Below are 21,724 nucleotides of genomic sequence, written 5' to 3'. Positions count from 1 at the left end.
GGGATAACAATTTTCCTGCATCACAAATCATACCACTTTGTCACCTACCTTAACTATTGGCAGTGTAAGGCACTGCATATCTCTGGCTTCTTCTTCACCTATAACGCCCCAAGGACTAAGTAACCGAAAGCATCAGAAAAGCAATAACAAATCTCTTTCTGGCCTCCCTACCTCAACAGAACGCAGCAGTCCCAGAGTTCTGGAGAGAATTACCAAAGCAAGGAAGCCACAGCAGTAGCCACTTCCCTTCAACCTAAAATATAAAAGCTCTAGTGAGGCGCCAAGTGCAAATCACAAGAGTTGAGGCCACTGTCCTCAGCCTTGAATTCCCCAGGAAACCTGTGCTCTGGAACTGCTGGATCACTGCATTCCTGGAGGATCTCTGAGTGCCTGCCTGGCTATTTGATAATAATAAGAGAGTTATGAAGATTGAATAAGATTATATGCATGTTTATATACAATTCTCAGTGCATGCTCCACAGAATGTTAATATTTGCATTATTGCCATTGTTGTTACAGAGTTTTAAAATTTTTTATTAGGACACATGTTTGCAATATGTAATGATTACATTCCTCATGAGGAATTGCTTCGTGTATGTAACGCATCTTAATTCTTTTTTTTTTTTTTTTTGGTACCAGGGATTAAACTCGGGTCCTTGCGCTTGCAAGGCAGGCCACTGAACCAGTGAGCTAAATCCCCGGCCTGTAATTCCTTTTTTAATGCCCTAAAGAATGAATAAATAGAGAAGAGGAAGAACTTTCGGCAAGACACACTTAAGACATTCGTTGTGAGATAACTATGGTAATGATGGATTTATTTACTTATTTTTTTATCTTTTCATACCTAACAATTATTTATTATCTATTATGCTCCAGACACTGTTCTAACCCCTGAGTTGGGGGTTAATATAACAAAGAGTCCTGTACTACAGAGCTTACAACCTCATAGTACACAGGTATCAGATAAATTCAATGGGCAAATTAATGTATAATTTCAAATTGTGGTTGATCTGCATTATGAGGGGAAATAACTTGATTTAATGAGAAAAAATAACCACAGAGCAAAGTATAATTGGTAGGTGCTTAAACAGTTTAAAGATGGCACCCTGACCAGGTGGCATATGAGCTACAACCCAGAAGGTGATCAGGAGTCAGCAAGGCAATGAATTAGGGCATAGGGAGAGAGAGGCTGATGTCTTTATATTCACTTTAAGTGCTTAACTGAAAACTGCAAAAAGCACTCTTCAAGGGAGTTCCTATCAGATGTCCACACAACCCACAGTCAATTTTCACCAAGTGGGCTCTGCACTGGAGAATGTTGATCTGCTTTTGGTATTAACTTCTTTTTCCATTAAGTTTATTGGTACATTTTAGCTATACATTATGATACCATTCAACATTCAGAATTTGTATGTATACATGATATAATCTTGGTTCTTGTTTTTTCTCCATTCCCCTTCCCTCCCTTCTATCCCCCACCCCTCCCTAATTACAAAAACTGTTTCTGTTTTTTCCTTCTTTTCTCATATTTTTTGTTTCCCTTCTTTCCTTTTCTCCAAGCCCTCTCTCTACTTCCTCCTCCCCATTGGTCCTTTTCTTCCTATTTCACAATATCTATTACACATTTCGGTCCTCATTTACCCTTTCAGTGTCTCACACCAGAGAAAATATTCAGTGTTTACGTGTTAAAAAATCAGACCCCCAAATTTAAAGAACTAATCCAAAAATGGGCATCTGAAATGAACAGGCACTAAGGAGAAGAAGGAGAAGAAGTGGAAGGGGAAGGGGAAGAGGAAGAAGAGGAGGAGGAGGAAGAAAACAACAGCAACAACAAAGATATGAGAAAATGTCCAACATCACTGGTCATTTCAGAAATGCAAATGAAAGAAACACTGATATTGCACCTCACTCTAGAAACAATGGCTGTTATCAAGAAATCAACCAATAACAAATGTTTTCAGGGCTGTGGGGAGAAAGGAAGATTTTCCTCTGTCAGTGGGAGTGTAGACTGGTGCAACCACTATGGAAATCAGTGTGGAGATTCCTCAGGGAACTAGGATTAGAGGCCCCATTTGACTCAGCTATTCCCCTGCTAGATAACTTTCTAAGAGAATTAAAGGCACCATACCACAGCAGTATATGCCCACCCATGTTTACAGCAGCAGAGTTTGTAATAGCTAAATCTTGGAAATAGCTCAATGCCCATCAGTTTGTTGCTGGATAAACAAGATGTGGTTTTCCATAAAATGCAGTACTACTCAGCCATAAGGAATGATAAACTAGACATTTATTGCTACGTGGATGGACCTCGAGGCCATAATACTTTTAAGTGAAATAAATAAATTGATATTGACTTTTAATTTCCAGTGCTGACCAGAAATGCCTCTCACCTCCTTTCTTGGCTAATGAGTAGTAAGCAGCCATTTATGTACATAAAGGAGCCAAAGAGTTAAAGAAGTGTAAATTCTCAAATTTGTCTGTAATCATCCTTTTCCTAATTGTTTGCAATTCTAGATTTTCTTTATAAACAATTTGAAGCCCCTCTTTCTCTTTCTTTCTCTCCTTCCTTGGAAAACACTTTAAAGGATTATAAAACTTCAAAATCCTTACAATCATTGAGGAGATGGTAAGAGGCTAAGTGACACAATCTCTTGGGACTAGACAAGAAAGTTGTGACAGGACACAGAGTGGTGCAGCACAGCTGTTTTGCTTTGACATAAATGGGTGTACCGTAGCTCATTTGGGGGATCCAGAGATAGTGGGAAATGTCAAGGCCCCAAACAGCAACAGCCACAATCTTTACATTTGCTGCATTGAAGCTCATCTTCCCCCCTCCTCTTCCTTCCTCCTCCTCCTTCCTGTTTTCATTGTGCAAGTAATACGTGAATTCATTCATTTTTTTAAAAGAAACAATCCAGGACTAGCATAAAATATTACATCATGTCTCATTCTACTCCATGTTCATCATTCCTGCTTGTCACTTGGGAGAACCATAATTCTGTGCATTTACATTTCTACATGTACAGTTGGGTCATTGCATTAACAGATTTCACATGTGAAGATTCAATCAACCATGAAAGGAAACTTTTTAGAAACTGCACAAGTGACGAACATGGACATTCACCTTTTCTGTATTATGCTTCCCTTCTTACAGCAAAATAACTAATTATGTAGCACTAACACAATCTTAGGTATTCTAAGTAATCTAAAGATGATTTAAAGTATACCAGAGGATATGAATAAGTTATATGCAAATATTACGGCCTTTAATGCAAGGATGTAAGCATCTGAGTAATGCTGGTATCAGAAGTGGGTCCTAGGAACAGCCCCCATGTATACCAAAATACATACAAATACATGCTACACATAGAAATCTAACCTTTCTCAGTTCGCATGTCTTGGAGAGTTTACCTCCAAGAACACAGAAATTTGTCACATGCTTTGTAATCACTGCATAGAACAGGCATACAGAGCATAATGCTGACTGGCATCCTGAGATGGGACTGGGCAGAGACAAAAGCAGACCCAGCAGGTGAAGACAGGTCTTTGCCAGTATAAGACAAGAATTCCCACTGTTCATTTTTGTTTCCATCTTTATTAGCCCAAGCAATACTAGAAAAGCAATAGCTTCATTTTATTCAGGTAGCCTAGATAAAACTACTACAATCTTTGCATATATCATTGTTTAAATATTTACAATAATAGACTATTATTATTCCCATTTCATAGATCTGAAACTGAGAGTCACTTCAAAAATCTAGGAATTTTCTGGATGTCACGAAGCAAGAAAGTGATGGAGACATTCATTATACTCAGGTTAGTGCTCTTTGCCAACATCCTTCTCTAGAAACATATGCAGCTCACAGGAGCTTTTGAAAAAACTATGACTCTTCATTTTGATCCCCAAAGACTATTTCATCCCCATTCAAAGCCACTACTTGTTTTATTCCCTTCCTGAGGGGTCCTACAGTCCTCTGAATCCTGTAAACAGACTCCACACAGCCATCCCTATGGCCCTCCATGCTCGTAACTCCATAGGGAGATGCCCAGCTGGCTGGAAAGCGCCAGGCGGGCTGCTTCCAGGCTGGGAAAGGGGAGTGGAGAGGCTGAGGTGGTGGCGGTCAGCATGTGCTGAGGAGGTAACAAGCTTGCCAAACGCAGTTATTGGAAACTGCCCTCATTAGAATACGGTAATTGGTTCCCGCAGGGCACTGGAAGGGAATGCACAGAGGAGACAGAGAGGAGCTGCTGAAGGGAAATGCACTGCATAGATTTTGTTCTCTCATTTTTTAGCATTTCTCCACCAGGAAGGAGCCGTAACCAGCCTGGGCTCACAATGGAGCTGGTAAAGGCAGCCTCGGTGTAAGACAGAGCTGGAATCTTCTTTGAGCTACCTGAACGTTTCATCCCTCCACGCTGTTTCTGTCTCAGAACTCTTTTTTTCTCTCCTTGCCATTGAGCACCTGGGGTCCTGTCCCAAAGTCAGCAAAGCAATGGCACATCTCCCCCGGAGGAGAGATGACCATATGCCACCTGCACATAAAGCTGGACATGGCCCTCAAGTCTACGACTCTGTGCTATGGGGGGGTCTGATTCATAAGGGTGATGGAAGAAGGTGAGGCAACTCCTTCTCTCTTTGGGTTGAACTGTTTTGATGAATAGCCTATCTTCCACAGACAACACAAAACACCACCTCCTGATATCACATTCAGTCCTTCTTGTATTCCCTACCTTGCCTTCTGAAAAACTTCTTGGAATGATTTTGAATGTTATGATCTTCCTTTCCTAGAGGCTAGTAATATTCTGCACATTGCCCTGTTGGTTTTATCAATAGTAAATTTACCAAGCCATCCACTTTAGATTAGTGCATACTGTGTATTTTGTATCTCAGTTTTAAGAAAAAAAAATCTACTTATCAAAAACTTTGGCTGTCAACATTTTATCTGTAGATCAATATTGTCCTGAAATCCTATTTATTGATAATAACCTGGCCCTTCTCTCTTGCTAACAAAGTCTTGTACTTTACTCACAGCCAGGGCAATCCTTTATTAACAGAAAGAATAAAAATCAAGTGTGGTGATACAACCCTGTAATTCCAGCGACTCAGGAGGCTGAGGCAGAAGATAGCAAGTTCAAGGACAGCCTGAGCAGCTTAGTAAGACTGTCTCACAAAAAGAAAGTGGTTGGAGGATGCAGCTCAGAGACAGAGTACTTGCTTACCACAGGCAAAGACCCAGGTTTGACTCCCAGTGAGGGAGGGGGAGAGGGGGAGAGGGGAAGACTGGGGGAGGGAGGAAAGGGAGGGAGGGAGAGAGAGAAAAGCGATTAAGATACCAAAGGGAAATAGAAACTTTGAGGCACATGGAAGACTCCAGGTTCTTCTCCCCGTGATCTCTGAAAGCAGTTTATCAGAAATGTTTGTATAGAAATACTGCTTCATTGTACTGGCTTCCTCCAAACCTAGAACTCAGTAGTTCTCAACTTAATACAGATCAGGCAAGTGAGAGGGACTTGCTGAAGCTCACTGTTGCTTTTTGGCAAATCTGCATGTTATCATTTCATTTCAGCCTATCAGATGGGCAAAACCTCTGTTCATGCACACAGAACAAGCTACTGCAGGTGGACTATAACATCCTGCAGTGCCAAACCAGGGCTTCATATTGTTCTCATTACTCTTAGGAGCACATAGGTCAGTGTCTTTTATGGAACAGGCTTCCATACTATTGAAATAAATGTTTGGAGGGAGAAAAAGGGACTCTCAAAGACAGGTGGTAGTGATAATGAGAAATGATCAGTTATTAGTTAGATTAAATAGATTCCTTCCACGTTCCCCTATCCAAGTTGTGAATATTTGCTCAGCAGTACATTGTGCCAAATATCTTTTAAAAGCTGGTTTGACTGAAAATTAACCCCAGGCCACATGGAAAGTAAGAGGTAGTCTGGTTTTCCTCATACAGGTAGTCATTTCCTTAGTCTGACTTCTCTTCCGCTTGACATGAAGAATGACAGAGAAAAAGGAGAAAAAGAAAGAGGAATAATGGGGAGAGAGGGAAGAGAAAAGAAAGGAGATGAGGAATAAAGGAAGGGCCTTTACAAAAACAAAAAAGTAGGAGATTAATGGAAAAAGCATACTTAATAAAGGCCTCTTGGGCTCTCACTCTGTCTTTTTCTTTTTTTTTTTTTTTTTTTTTTTTGTGCATTTTTTTTTTTTTTTTTTTTGAGGCTGCTGTATTAAATTAAAGTCATACGTAGGTTTCAAAGGAAATCACATTTCTGCAGTCTGGTGAGCCCACCTGACAATGCACGCTAACAGAATTGTAAATGTAAAGGGTGATGCTTGTCAGTGCCTGACAGTTCTAAATGGCCTTTTAGTTCAGTACGCAGAGCTGTCATAAAAAAACATAAAAATGCATATGCAGACAGCTGAAACTGCTATGCACATCATTATCTGCAAATGGTATAAGTATCCTGAACAAAAGGCCTTCCAGTTTAAGGACATGCATAAGACATTTCTCTGCCTCCAGCTTTAAAACAAAGTGCTGTCAAGAAAACAAGATTCCCAGGGCCAGAACTGAGGTTTTTCTGTCAATCAGTGAGGTGCTACATTTGTACATATTTTTCTGACCCTGCATATGAGAAGAGCATTCTTAACAGATGTGTATTTAACTTCTGGCAGCTGCATCTGTTTCTTCTACGTTTTCCTTCTTATTTCTTTATCACTGTTCTAACAGACCACTGCAGAGAGGCATATGACTGTGTATTTATTCATTTCACCCTGTCTTTACTTTTTCCCTCCCCTTTCCTCTGTCTCCTTTTCCTTTTGAAACACTTTTGTTTCCTTTCTTTTTTCTTTGTAATTAAGGAAGGCCAAAGGAGGCCAGGTTTGGGCGTATGGTGATCAAATTGGTGGAGGTGTCCGTCATTCCTCCTCTGAGCAGGGATATTGTTTGCCCTCTAAGATTGAAAGTTCCTTGAGGGCAAAGGCAATTTTTATAATATAATAGTTCTGAAACCTAGTTGCACATCAGAATCACATAAAGAACTTGTAAAATTCTCATTTTCTAGAATTCTCAAGAATGATACCTGAATCAGAGTCTCTTGGGTTGGAGTCAGGATATTTGCACCTTTCAACCAACATCCTACTGGTTATAATTTTTTTCATTCATTCAAGCACACATCAGAAAACATTTCTCAGACATCTTCTTTGTGGCAGTCATTGTTCTAAGGATACGGCATACAGATATGAAGAGAAAATATAAATTTCCCAACTTAAAATAGATCACACTCTATTGCATGAGAAAAACCAATAAACATATACAAATGCATAAATGTTACTGTTACAGAAAATGACAAATATCTGGGAAATAATCTGAGTAATGGAGCAAAGAATAATAATACTCAGAGTAGCAAGTTCACGTGTGGCAGTCAGGAAAGAGCTCACTGAGGAAATGATGTTTAATACAAGCTGCAAGGGATGACATAGAAGTTATGAGGTGAACCAGGAAGATCATTGTCCCCGTTTATTCTTTTAACAGAATATAAAGTTTTAACATAAAGTAATGAATGAAGAAAGGTTACATAGAAAATTAGTGACTTGCCACAAGTTAAAGATAGTTAATTTGTACAAGGTGTTATGGCTTCTATCTGGATGTTCCCTCAAAGCCTCATATGGTCCTAGGTAGGGCTTTTCAGAGGTGGCTGGATGTAGGTTTGTGATCCTAGCATGAAGGACATGATGCTGGAAGTAAGGGTGCCCCAACCTGGGTGTGAGTGTTAACCAGCCAAAGTGCAGGTACTCTCGATGGACTGTAAGGGACAGAAAGAAGGCTTGCTCAGGCTGTTGCCTCTGTTGCTGCTGCCTTGCTGCCTTCTACTTGCCAGGGACTGTTTCTCTTCCGGGATGCTCCTCTGCCATGCTATCCTGCCTTGGAGCAAGCTGACTGCGGACTGAAACCTCTACAAACTGTGGTTCAAAATAAACCATTTCTTCTTTAACATTGAGTGTTGCGTATTTTGTCTCAGCAGTGAAAAAAGTAACTATGACAGTACCCAGACACTCACTTCTATCTTACACTCAGTAAAATCAAAGAGAGTTAATTCCAAGTTTCACTTGTGTTTTCAAACCAATCCAAAGCCCACCAAAAAAGTACAATCTTCCCTCTGTCATCTAAGATACAAATAATATCTGTCCAATTACTAATCTATTCATCAATCTAATATACATAAATGACATAATACAAGTCTTGGGTAGAAAACTCTGTAACAATTTCCCTAATCTACCTCAATTTGAACTGTATGACTTCTGAAGTTTGAGAATGTAGAGCAACAAATTGATTTCCATTCAGGTTGCATATGTGGAAAATCCTAAATAATACTCTAAGCTTCTTAGGCCCTAGGCCATATTTTACAATTTCATAGTATTTGGCCCACTAATACATTCTTCTATCCCTTTCACACGGCTTGAAGCCCTGAAACCTCCAGATAAACTGCAAAGAGACATAATGACCTTTAATAATTATTTTCTCCCAGTAACCAGTCATCGTACCATGGTGGGAGATTAACTGGAGCACAGGCCCTGGAAAACAATATAACCAATCAGCTACATAGACTGGCCCTACAGTCAGAGAGATTAATATCCTTTCTACTACTTGTGACAATAGATACACCATGAGGGCTTGGTTCACTCAAGTTAAAAATGGCGTAACATGAGAGAGGTAGTGTAAAGTTAAATGGGATGAAACGTGTGTGATGCATAGTACAGTGTCTGATATTCAACCCATACTTAATAGAGGTCACCTATTATTTTTATCATAATTATTACTTTTCATTGCACTGTTAAGGCAGGACACCGCCATGTGACAAACTGGATCCATCACTAAAACTCTGTTTCCCTTACCTTGAAAGACATAGAACGTACAGCCCTTCCTATGTCCAGCATGCCCAGTTACTGTTTGGGACCCATCATTTTTTATACTATACTTTCCTACTCTATTTTCTTCTAATAGAACTCACATCTTCAAGCTATTATAAAAAATAATGCTTTCCTGTTCCATCTCTTGGGGCTTCATTCTTGCTAAGAGCAATTGCTTTTTATTGACTGTACAATTTTGTTGCTATGGAAAATATATTGTGATTAATGGGATCCTGTGACCAAGGTTACTTGGGACAGGGGTGGACTGGTTAGCATCGTGTCCTTACTTTTTATAGGAGTAAAGTTGGCTAGAGCAAGTGTGGCATTATCAACCATATTAGCAACTCTTGGAAGGGATGTAATTTTAAAAGGGACTACTTTGTTGTGAGAATTGTAGAAATTTATAAGTGAGGTAGCCTGAGAGGTCTAATGAGATAGAATATACAGTATGCATAATTGTAGAAAGAGGAGAAAAACTAACAAGATAAATAGGGATTTATGAAGTTTACCATACAAATAGTATGGTTTTGTATACGAAATTTACATCATTGGAGTGCTCCACTCCCACCAATGCTGACACCTGCCTAGGTCCCACACCGGCCCAGGAAGATCTGGGAACGATGTGCCTACCCTCAGGCCCCAGGTTTTCCACAGCACAAGGCAAAAGAGGTGACAAACAACAGACTGACCTGATTGAAGATGAGACACCTAAGAGAACTTCACTTCAGAAGTGATAACCTACCAGAGAGAACAGGTGAGAGACAGCCTTAGGTGTTAGGTTTGGAGAGGGTGATGGTAAATACAGATCTCCTGGGATCACTTGGGAAGCTTGGGCTCAGACCAAGAAAACTGTGGGGCCCGGATTTTGTTGTAGAAGGTCAGATTCAGTGGGAATAATAGTCAGAGGGAGCAATCCTGAACAAGACGGCATTTAACATGGTGGTATATTTGGGCCCTGGCACTCCTACTTATATCCAGAACAAATTAGTAGTCTGAACTACTACAGGTCAGTATAAGAGTGGTCTAATTGTATTCACATAAATCATAGTACCCTTTGTTTTGGTTAAGCTCTATTCATGAGTGGTTCCTAGGGTTTGTCAATATGCAGTTGAAATTTGATGCCATTGTTGTTGCTCAATTTATTATCATAGCCAAGGTAATATAGTAATGGCTGGCAATTGGTTTTATCTCTATGCCAATGCTTGAAGTAACTGGGGGTTATAAATAATACCGTGGCTCACTTTACAGAGACTGCAAACCCTAGCACAGACACAACCAAAGAAAAACACAGAAACATACAAAGGCAAGACAAGAAAGTGCCTCTCAAAATTCCCAAATCCCCCCAACGTGGATCAGGGTACACTGAGGCAAACAAAATCATAAACTACAGATAGGTCTGAAAGGGTAACAGGAGAGATAAAATGGTTCAATAAGGTACTCGGAGAATTTTAAAAAGACAGATCTTGTCAGATAATGATCCTAATGAAATAAATGATCAGGGAGTTTAGAGAAGTCACTGAAAAACAGCAGGTGGGGCTAAAGAAAGAGGTACAAAAACATGAGCGCCCAGCATAGAAAAGAATGAAATTCATAAGAAAGGTCCAAATAGAAATCCAGGAGATAAAAGACATGATTAAAAGTATAGGTGGCAGAAGCAAGCAATGCGAAGACAGTGTGTCAGACTTGGAGGACAGGGCTGAAGTCAGTGATCAGTAAATGAGGGAAAATTTAAAAATAATGAGAAATGAATCCAACAGCTCCTAGGTGACTCAGAGTCATCTCAGTAATTTGAATTAGCAAAACATAAGATAAAAAGGGCATAAAAATTCTTTATACAAGTAATAGCAGAAAACTTTCCAGACATGGAAAAGATTTTAACATACAGACAAATGAAGCATACAGAACCTCAAATAGCCACAATAAAAACAAAACAAAAACACTCCATACCACATAACAATGAAAAAACCAAAAATACAACACAAGAACAAGAATTTTAAATGCTGTTAGAACTAAGTAATGAGTCACCTATGGATGACAACTGACCAGAATTACAACAGATTTCTCAACACAAATCTGAAAAGTATGGAGAGCATGCAATGAAAGAAAACAACTTTTAATCCAGGCTTTTCTACCCTACAAAATTATCTTTCAAAATTGATAGAGAAATAAGACCCTTCCATGGTAAAGAAAACCTAAAGAAATTCATGACTTCCAAACCAATAATCTGAAAAATTCTCAAGGATATCCTAAAATGAGACAATGAAGTTGTCTTGGTCTTCTCATTGTTCAGCCAAAATACCCAACAAGCAATGTCAAAGGAGGAAAGGTTTATTTCAGCTTGCAGTTTGTAGATATTTCAGCCCATAGTCAGTTGCCTCCAAAACAGGATGGTGTGGCACAGGGGCATCAAAGAGGAGAAACATCTGGGGAAGGCAGCAAAGCAGCAAAAAACAAGCATCAGACCTGCCTTCTCTCTCTCCCTTTATAGTCCACCCATGCCACCCATACCCAAACTGGGGCTTCATTATCCATTCCCTTCATCCAAGCATCACACTCTAAAACACATCCACACACCCTGATCCAGCCACCTTACCCCTCCCATCTATGACTGCATAAGGCTTTGGTAGGGGAGGTGGGAAGCATCTGATAGAAGCCATAAGAGAAAAAAGTAGTGGCCAAAAGTCCAATAAAATGAAAACATCAAGTAGGGCTAGAAATTAAGTAGAAGGAAAAGAAAGCAACAGAAAATTAATACAGTTGCATGAATAAGTCATTACCTATCAATTATAACTACCAATGTAAATGGACTCAACTCACCAATCAAAAGACACAAATGAGCAGAAATCAAAAATGGTATGCTGTCAGGCCCAGATTTAGCTCAGTGGTGCTGCCACCTGCTTCGCAACGGCAAGGTCCTGAGTCTGATCACTGGTACCAAAAAGAAAAAAAATTGCATGTTGTATACAAGAAACAGAGTTACTACTAAAAGAAATTCATAGATTAACAATTAAAGGATGGAAAACAATATTCCATGCAATGGGAACCCGAAAACAGGATAGCAGGAGTAGCTATCCCATTTTCAGACAAAGTGGATTTCAAGGCAAAGCTGATCAAAAGTGGCAAAGAATGCCATTAAATACTGATTATCAGAACTATCCAAAAGGAAGAGATAACAATTATAACAAGTATGCAACAAACCATGGTTCATCCAACTTTGTAATACAACTGTAATAGCCATAAAAGTTCAGGTAACCATCAATGCAATTGTAGTGGGGGATCTCAACACTCTGCCATCAAAAATAGATAGATCAACCAAACAAAAAAACCAACAAAGAAATATCAGAGGTGAACTAAATATTCAAACAAATGGACTCAATAAATATATGCAGTATACTTCCCAACAACAGAATACAAATTCTTTTTTGGCCACATGTACTATTTTCTCCAAAACAGACCACAGAGCAGCTAAAGAAGCACGCTTAAGTGAATGCAAAAAAATGGAAATTTTGCCATGCATATTATCAGGTCACAGGGTAATGACATTAGAAATTAATAGCAAAAGAAACCACTGAAACTACTCAAACATGTGGAAATTAAACAGCACACTCTTGAATAATCAATGGGTCACAGAGGAAATTAAAGAAGAAATAAGACAGTTCTTCAAATTGAATGATAATGCCAGTACAACCTATCAGAACACATAAGACACAATGAAGCTAGTCCTACAATAATGTATACAGCAGTTAATGCCCACATTAGAAAAACAGAATAAGCTCAGATGAATAACCTAATGATGCAACTGAAGGTCTCCAAAAACAAAAGCAATCTAAACTCAAAGCTTATACAAGGAAGGAAATTATAAAGACCACAGCAAAAATGAATGAAATGGAGACTAAAAAAAAAACAATAAAAAGAAAAAAATGAATTGAAGAGCTGGTTTTTTGAAAGAATAAACAAAATAGACAACTTTAGCCAATCTTACCAAAATAGGAAACAAATGACACAAATGAAGGCAATTAGAAATGGAAAAGGTAAAATCACAACAGGTACTTTCCAAATCCAGAAAATTATTAGCAACTACTTTACATATATACCATACAATTAGAGAGAGAAGAAATGGAGAGATTTCTAGACATATATGAATTATTAAAACTGAACCAAGAAGACAAATATCTTGAGCAATCCAACAAGAGAAAATGATATTGAAGCAATAATAATAAAAAAAAAACTACCAACTAAGAAAACTCCAGGTCCTAATGGATTCACAGCTGAATTCTCTAAGAACTTCAGGGAAGATCTAACACCAGTACTCCTTAAACATTTTAATGAAATTGTTCTTGGAAGCTGACATTACCCTGGCCCCAGACAAGGTTCCAACAACAACATAAAAGCTATAAGCCAATTTCTGTAATGAACATCGGTTCAAAAATCCTTAACAAGATACTGGCAAACATAATTTGACAAATTATCAAAAAGAATGTAACCATGACCAGGTAAGCTTCATCCCAAGGATGCAAGGATGATTCAACATGTGCAAATTAATAAATGTAATTCATCACATAAATACAAGCAAGGACAAGATTCACATGCTGATCTCAATAGATTCAGAAAAATCTTCTGATAGAATCCAACATCCATTCATGATAAAAACCCTGAAGAAAATATGTATAAAAGGTCTTTCTCTCAACATGATAAAAGCCATTTATCACAAACCTACTGCTAACTTTATGACTAAATGGAGGGAAAATGAAATACTTCCCTCTTAAATGAGGAACAAGACAAGAATGTTCATTATTGCTACTTCTGTTTAACACAGTTTTCAAAGCAGCCACAGCAATCAGGCAAGAGATGGAAATAAAAGGGATATGGATAGCAAAGAATGAAGTAAAAATATCACTGTCTGCATATGACGCACTTCTTTACTCACAAGAGCCAAAACAATTCTACCAAAAGATTCCTAGAATTGATAACCAAATTCAGCAGTGTGGCAGAATACAAAATAAACACGAAAATCAATAGTGTTTCTATGCACTAATGAACTCACTGAAAAAGAAATTAGGAAAACAATGCTATTCACAGTAGCATCAAAAGAATTGAACACCTAGACATTAACCTAAGGAGTGAAAGGGCCCTACAATGAATATTACATCACTGTATAAAAGGAAATTGAGGAAGATATCAGAAAATGGCAGGCTATGTTCCTGATTAGGCAGAACCAATACAATGAAAATGGCTCATATTTCTAAACTGATACCATCTTACCCCAGAAAACACGGCTATCAACAAAAAAGTCTAATAATAACAAATGCTAGCGAGGATATGGGGAAAAGGGAACTGTTTTACATTGTTGGTGGGAATGTAAACGAGCACAACCACCATGGAAATCAGTGTGGAGATTTCTCAAAACACTAAAAATAGAAATTCCATTTGACCCAGGTATCCCTCTTCTAGGCATCTTCCCAAAACAATTAAAATCATTATATCACAGGGATACATGCATACTCATGTTTGTCTCCCATGTAGCTTTCCTCTTTTTCTAGTCACACAACTGGCTTTCATCTGTAAGGCCTGCTGAAATTTCCGCTTTAAGCCGTAATGGGGTACCCAAGGACAGCTGCATAGCACCTTTCCTCCCTGGCTTCATGCAGAGGAAAGCATGAGAACCCTCACCCCTTCCACCTTCACTTAGGCCTCTACTTCTTACTTTTTGAAATCAATTTTATTATTTACAATTCTTACATTTAATTTCTGATAAATCAACTCTCCCTAATAGCATATCACTAGTCTCCTCAGGTTTTTCTTCATCTGAAAATTTAAAAAGTATATGTTCATGTTTATACATGATAAAACTCCCAGCGGAACAGAGCTACTGGTAGAACCGAGTGGTCGGCCAGGAGAGACCTTTTTGTGAGTTTTCCAAGATAATTTCCACCTGAATAGTGTTGGAGTGTCTGAAGTGACTGTACATGCTGAGCTTCACAAATGGTGTAGGCATAATGACTCCCTCAAAGCAAGATGAAGTTCAGTTTCATGATCAGTGATGCATTTAAGGCCATTCATTAGAACAAGTTAAAAGCCTATCAGAATTAATATTTGTACCCCCTAATTTTCTATAAGGACATTCTGGCAAAACCTGTCCTAGAATTCAGATCAACTTTATGCCCTCATGATCTCTCAACATGAAAATTTTTCTTAAAGGAAATACATCAGTCTTGTCTGCTTCATTCTAAGTGAACCCATGATGGCTATTAGAAACTGCCACATTATTTGCTCAGTCTAAAAATATTCTTTAGTCAATTAGTCTATCTTGCAATTTTGGGCAATTACAGTTAAAATTAAATTCCTCTCTATAGTTCCCAGAATTTGTTGTTATAAAATCATAAAACTGTTTATTTGCCTCCAGAATTCTGGCATAGATCTCCTTCCTGAAACAACCTCGAAAATTACAAACAGCTTTATTTAACAACATAATATGGGATCCATATTCACACCCACACACATGTTGTTACTCTCCTCACTTCTCCCTTCCCTAGCAGCAATTTCTCTCCTGACACAGAAATCTTCAGCTCTTCTGTCATTTTCCGTTCCAGTCATTAATATGAAGTGGTTCCCTTCCTTTTCCTCTGAATGTCCCAAATGTGAGCCTGAAGACAGGTCTTCCTATTTACCAATGCTTTGCTTCCACACGTACTCAAGCGTATGAGCAGCTCCATTTGCTTTTGAAAGAGAAAGTATGAGATACAGAGGTAAGGATTTCTGTACAGAGGCCTGAGTTCTGGTCTTGCCTGTGGTATTAAATATTGTACTCTCACCCTGGGTGTTTGTTGAACAATTTCTGTTACTGCTCACTTAAAAATTACAGCCTCTTCAGTCAAGCATGGTAACACAGGCCTATAATCCTACCACTCAGAGAGGATAAGGCAGGAGAACTGCAAGTTCAAGGCCAGCCTAGATAATTTAGTGAGCATCAAAGGGAAGGGGAGTTGGGTGTGTGCTGAGGAAGAAGCTCAGTGCAAATGCCATTGGTCCAATCCTCAATACTGCAATAAACTAATAAAATAAGAGTCCTTTCCACCTTCTCCACTGATTTCACAAGATGACTGAGAAAAATCAACAGAAAAAATGTGGCTTTTTTTTTATATGTAAGTTTAAAAAAATGGAACTTCAGTGTTCAAGCTTTAGGCTATGCCCATTAGTTCCCCACCATTCTTTGTCTTGCTTTTGATGTTACCCTCCAAAGTGTTTCCAACCTCAGTTTGTAATCAGTGTTTTGGCCAGAACTTCCCCAATTTCCAGTAGTCCAGTGTATTCTCAGCACTTTGAATACTGAATAATAAAAAAATCATGCAAATTCATGAGCAAATGGCTCATAATGTGTTCTCTCTCCAGGCAACAAACAGTGATCTCTGGACCATCATAAAAGTCATATTACTGAAAATTGCCAGGAATGACAAATCCATGTTTATCAACATCAAGGTCTTCTACTAAAGAGGCGACTGGAAGGAAGTAGTATTCCAAACATATGTAGATATATATTAAAATGTTTAAATATATACTTTTGAAGCATCTTTATACTTTTAAAAGTTTCTAGACAGCATCTACTTTCAGACTACATTCAACTATGTTTAAAAAATCTTCACTATCCTCTTTCACAAATGTTTAAGAAGTTTTTATTTGTTTGTTTCTTGAGACAGGGTTTCACTACGTAGTTGAGGATGGCCTTGAACTCACTAGGCAGCCCAGGCTGGCTTCAAACTCATAGTAATCCTCCCACTTCAGTCTTCTTAGTGCTATGATTGTAGGCACGTGCCACCATGCCTGGCTGCAAAATGTTTTTGTCGACTTCTAAAGCAAATTCTTCGTTTAATTTTCCATTGCACAACATTTAGATTTTCTCAAAGCAAGACTCCAAGTTGCAAGCCTATCTGCTGAATTTGGCCCAAAATATAGTTTTTCTTACACACTACTTAAAAATACGTACATGTGAATATCATTGGACAAGGTCCTTTGATTTCTAAGTGCTGCAATCCATAACATTCTTATTCATCTATCTCTGCTGACTTATAGTTATCAAATAAGAGAGCACAGCTCTGAGGATTGGAAACACTACATCCAGTTCCACAGTAACATAAGTAAGAAATAAATTTTGACCCAGCTTTCATGCATACTGGCACTATGATCTGCATCTCATTCCTTCTCTCCAAGCCCCAGTTTTTTCTGTAGAGTAATGGGATTTTACTTATAATTCTACAGGACTGATGAGAAGGTCACATAAAATAATGTACATGTATTAGATTAATAACTGTAAAGTGCATATCACATTATAAAATAGCAAGTCTTGGCTGGTCCAACACATCCCTCGCACCATATACACTTACCCAGTTACCCTGCATTCCTACAACCGTCTGCCACCCAAACTTTGTGAGTTGAAGAAAGGCAGAAGACAAAAGATCATTTACCTTAGTACCTAATGTCTGATATGGATTCTGTTTATATAAAACTGTCTACAATTTTTCATGCTAAAAATTACTCTGCACAGTTGCTTAATGGGCTTTTTATCTTCCCTTTAATCGTATCTAGGACATCTCACCATTCCTCCATTAAGGTTCCCATTTGTCTCTTTGATCATTCTCCTGGTCCTTATTGGTACGCAGAGCTGTACATCACATATACTCTGTTTCTGAACTGGTTGATAGCAATTGAGGCCAAATGTACCAAATAGCCAAATAAAAACTGGAAAGCTTATGTTATTTCAATTACACAAAACACACATATGTGTATATTCTGGGGGCATGAAAGAGTTATAACTACATAGGCACAGAACAACAATATAATGGCATACTCATGGCTATGTTGGAGGTACCTTCAGTAGAACAGTGAAATTCTGATTTTTTTGGTCAGAGCAGTGTCTGCAAAGTTCCCCTCCTCTGATTGTAATGCGTAACTAGTAAGGAGGACACCACAGTAGAAACAATTCTCATATATAACTGAGTACTTGCAGTATAGTGCAATGAAAATTCTTTTTAATATAGATAGTCTGTTCTGGAATGACAAGTGTTAATAATACTCTTTCTTTTAAAACTCCACTGCTAGGAATCAGTTTTAAAGAAATACAATCCTTATGGACAAAGACAAGTTTAAGGTGAGACCACAAGTAGTAGTGCCCAATTGGGAGGAACCGAAATACTCAACAAAGAGGAGCCATTAAAAGGAAGAAAAGCACAGCCAGTATAGCGAAACATTACCTAGCCCTAAAAAGAATAGGCCAAGTCATGGAATTCACTCTGACATAAAAGTAAGAGACAAAACACATTAATTTTTAAACGAAAAAACAAACTACAGGGTAGTATGTATGCTACATGTTTGTAACAATCTTTCACTCTGTAATACAAACGGTAGATTCACAATAAGTGGTTCTTAGATTCATAGTAAAAATTCGAAACCCACAAACATAAAGCTCTTTACTGATTACTTTTAGGAATGAGATGAGATAGGAGAAAGAGTCATTTATACTTTTCATTTTTATATTAGTCTTTAATATCTAAATGCTTATAAACAGAATATATTGTTTGTAATTTTTTTAAAAGAGAGAATAAATGTTTGCCAGCCACACTCTCTCCCCTCATACACGTGCCTGCTATCCCAAATGTTAATCTGGCTGTTAAAAAAAAAGAAAAGAAAAGAAAAGAAAAAGAAAACGATGGACGTTGTACTGGCTGAATTTCACTTTAGATCAAAAACATTCTGCATCTTTTCCATTCAACATTCCACTAAAATGCACCAGAGCCAAGTCCAGGGTGTGGGAAAGTGTGTCTTCATCTGTGTGTAGAGCCAGTTGTAGTTAAAAAAAAAAAAACCTCCCTTTGGTAACAGTTTAACACCCACACACATCCTCAGGAAGGTCAAAAGGGAACAGCAAGAGTGAAAAGGAAAAAAAAAAAAAAAAGAACAACATGGTTTTAGAAATGTGAATAGCATTCCCACTTCCAAAATTCTTTTCCTTCACATGAAAAACGACATCATGCATAACCCCATGAGTTCCTGATGGATTTAATAAAATGAGTGGTCAAACTACGCATCGAAGGGGGAAATTGACAGCATAATTTTTAGCAAAAATGAAGCCCTGTACTGGGAATAACATTGGATTTTACAGCATAAATGTAAAAATCATCATGCTTAAGTCTGTGTCTTTTTCATAATTTCATAAGTGCTTTGTGTCCATCTTGAAATGTTAAAATATTAGGAAAAGAACAATCATGGAATTTTTATGGAAAACCAGTACCTCCTCAGACGATTTAAAAAAACATTTCCATTCACAAAAGAGAAAGTAGGTAGTTTCTTGTAATTTCACATTTGAAATTTCAACTTGAATTTTCAGTAAACTTAAGTAGTAAAGCCAAAAATGAAAAACACTAATACTCAATATGATTTAAGTGTTTTGAGTGAAAGAAACAAGCTTTCATGACAATATTTAGGAGATATTTCTGAACGTGATGGCATAACACTTTTTCTTAGCTGGTTTTCATCAATCTTTCTCTGAAGGAATGAATGAATCAGTAAAATATGATCTAGTCTCATAAAATATGCAGGGTAGTTTTGGAAACCTTAATAACTCAGACTGTACCATGACCTTTACCAGCAAACCTTTGCAACCTCAAGGATGTTACTAAACCTTTCTGTGTCATTATCACTTGCTACAACATGAATAAAAAAATCCTGCGACTCTGCTAGGTCTGTGATGAGGAAAAATGAAAGGGTATACAATAAAATATTGTGAAAGTTAAGGAACTACTTATGATAAGGAAATAATGCACAACAGTGCAAGGCTTTTGTTGCCAAGCTCTGTCCTCCACGCTTTTACCATAGGATCCATTCAAACAATGTAACTGTTTGTGCTGCCTGGTGACTCTACCTAAAGTCTCAAGAATGTTCTGTTAAGTCTGCCCATCTGCTTCATTGAGCATGCGCACCCACCCAGAAGATGGGTCACTCCTCTACCCTGAAGATCTCTATATAAGACTGCTTGCACTGCTGCTCAGAGCTGAGACTTCAGAGTATAAACTCCTCTGAGTCTACCAGTATAATAAAGAATCCCTCCATCTCTTCAAATGCTACTCAATTTCTCTGCCACCAGAGACCTTCAGACAGCCATAACACTTGGCAGAGTGCTGAGCCGAGCTGTCCCACTTGCTGTAACATGTACACAGATGGAGTGGTGTAAGCAGAAATGATACCAAATAGAAGTGAATTGGCTTGTGTAACAGCCACTAGTTTGTACCTTCATCTGTGAAAGGGTATCATTAAATAATAATAATTAACTAATAATTCATGATACTTAGTCCCCCATCCCACGCCAGGAGTCACAGCACGAGCTACTGGGAAAGATGGTTGGTCCACTCTGTCTACTTGCAGGTCTATTGCGGGATTCAAGAAAGGATGGCCCAATAAATAAATTAGCAAAATAAAGGCAAGATGCTAGGAAACAAGAGTGTAGACTTTTTGAAGATAAGAGAGTCGTGAGAGGGGAAAGGGAGTGAAGGAATTGAAAATAGTCAAGTCCTATTATATGCATGTGCTAATTCCCCAAAATGAACGTAACTCTTATGGCAAACATTTTTTAAAAGAGACGCCTGTAATGGATCCTGATCTCCTGTTCGGTGTTATGATGCGTGGTGAGAAGAAAGATATAAAAACAGAATTGAAGAGACGGATGCAGGGAGCCAGGATGGCCAGCGCATACGCAGTCAGATGCCTGAACAAGCAAAGGCCCTGAACGCCCAGAGCCGATGATGTTTATTGGTGACATGAGAGTTAGACCGAGGTAAAGGGGCTACGTGGAGGCAATACGTGTAGTTGCTATGGACATGTTGTTAATACGGGCAAGGCTTGTACAGGAAGAGACAAAGCATTCTTAAACTAAGAACAGAACAGACAAAATATAGGTTGTGGTTAGTAATTAACCTTGTCTTTTTAGTAAAGAAGGATTTCACTTTGGGAATGGAATCTGGGTGCGAGTCACTCTGACCTTGGCATGTAGGCTTCAGCCAGACTCACTTCTGTAAACAAGCCAATGACACGGTTAACTCTTTAGAGCCTGCATTGCTTACAGCCTGCTTTGGGCATAATCAATGGGGTGGTCTTGCGCAATTTTTATTTCATAAAATAAACTAGAGGAAGATGTATCAAATACTCTGGAAACTAGGAAGTGCTACACTTTCACATGGGAATGTTATGAACATTTTTTTCAACAATAAGTAAATTTAAATATTAGTTGCTTTATTAAAAGCAACAAACCAAATCCTACCCTCTGGAAGACTCATGTCTAACATGACTGATGAATACAGTAATAGAGTTATGATTGCTACTTTTAAATATGTGACATAAATATTATAGGAGAGTTAACAACTCAGCCTTCCAAGCCACTCTACAGAACTTTTGGTTTAGGAAGGGCTCCACTAGAAGCCTGGATTCTGTAGTCTAATGCTACTGCAGAGGTGCTTATCAACCCAATGCTTAGTACACTCAGCAATGTTTACCGAGCACTTATGTGCAAGATGCTGTAATATGCTGTCATGTAATACATTCTCCAAGAAAACACATACACATGGTTTTTGTTCATATGGAATTTAAACCATCATACATTAACTGACTCTAGGTGGAGGGAGAGATGGAAATAACTAGATTTGTAACATTTGCTAATTTTGATAACACATTTGAAAAAAAATCCTTAACTCATTTTCATAAACTGATACGAGCCAGCCATGGCATATTATAAGAAATCAAAGTGTGTTAACTAACTTCCTATTTGGCCTA

The 21,724-nt window shown here is 38.2% G+C and overlaps 2 long non-coding RNA genes across 7 annotated transcripts in view; one reads left to right on the top strand and one right to left on the bottom strand.

Moving 5' to 3' along the window:
- LOC104860936 overlaps positions 1-21,724 on the bottom strand; it is a 645,196-nt gene that overhangs the window by 188,639 nt on the left and 434,833 nt on the right. The gene's annotated exons all lie outside the window — the stretch shown is intronic.
- Positions 698-4,844, top strand: LOC104860935. The gene is made up of 3 exons (XR_779870.2): positions 698-802; positions 3,730-3,816; positions 4,294-4,844. It is a non-coding gene; the product is annotated as an uncharacterized LOC104860935 (long non-coding RNA).

This window comes from Fukomys damarensis, unplaced genomic scaffold (genome assembly GCF_012274545.1).
Source record: "Fukomys damarensis isolate Sample0158 unplaced genomic scaffold, DMR_v1.0_HiC HiC_scaffold_9, whole genome shotgun sequence".
NCBI classification, from domain to species: Eukaryota; Metazoa; Chordata; class Mammalia; order Rodentia; family Bathyergidae; genus Fukomys; species Fukomys damarensis.
Note: the sequence above shows the minus strand (reverse complement) of the source record. Positions and strands in the feature narration are given on the sequence as shown.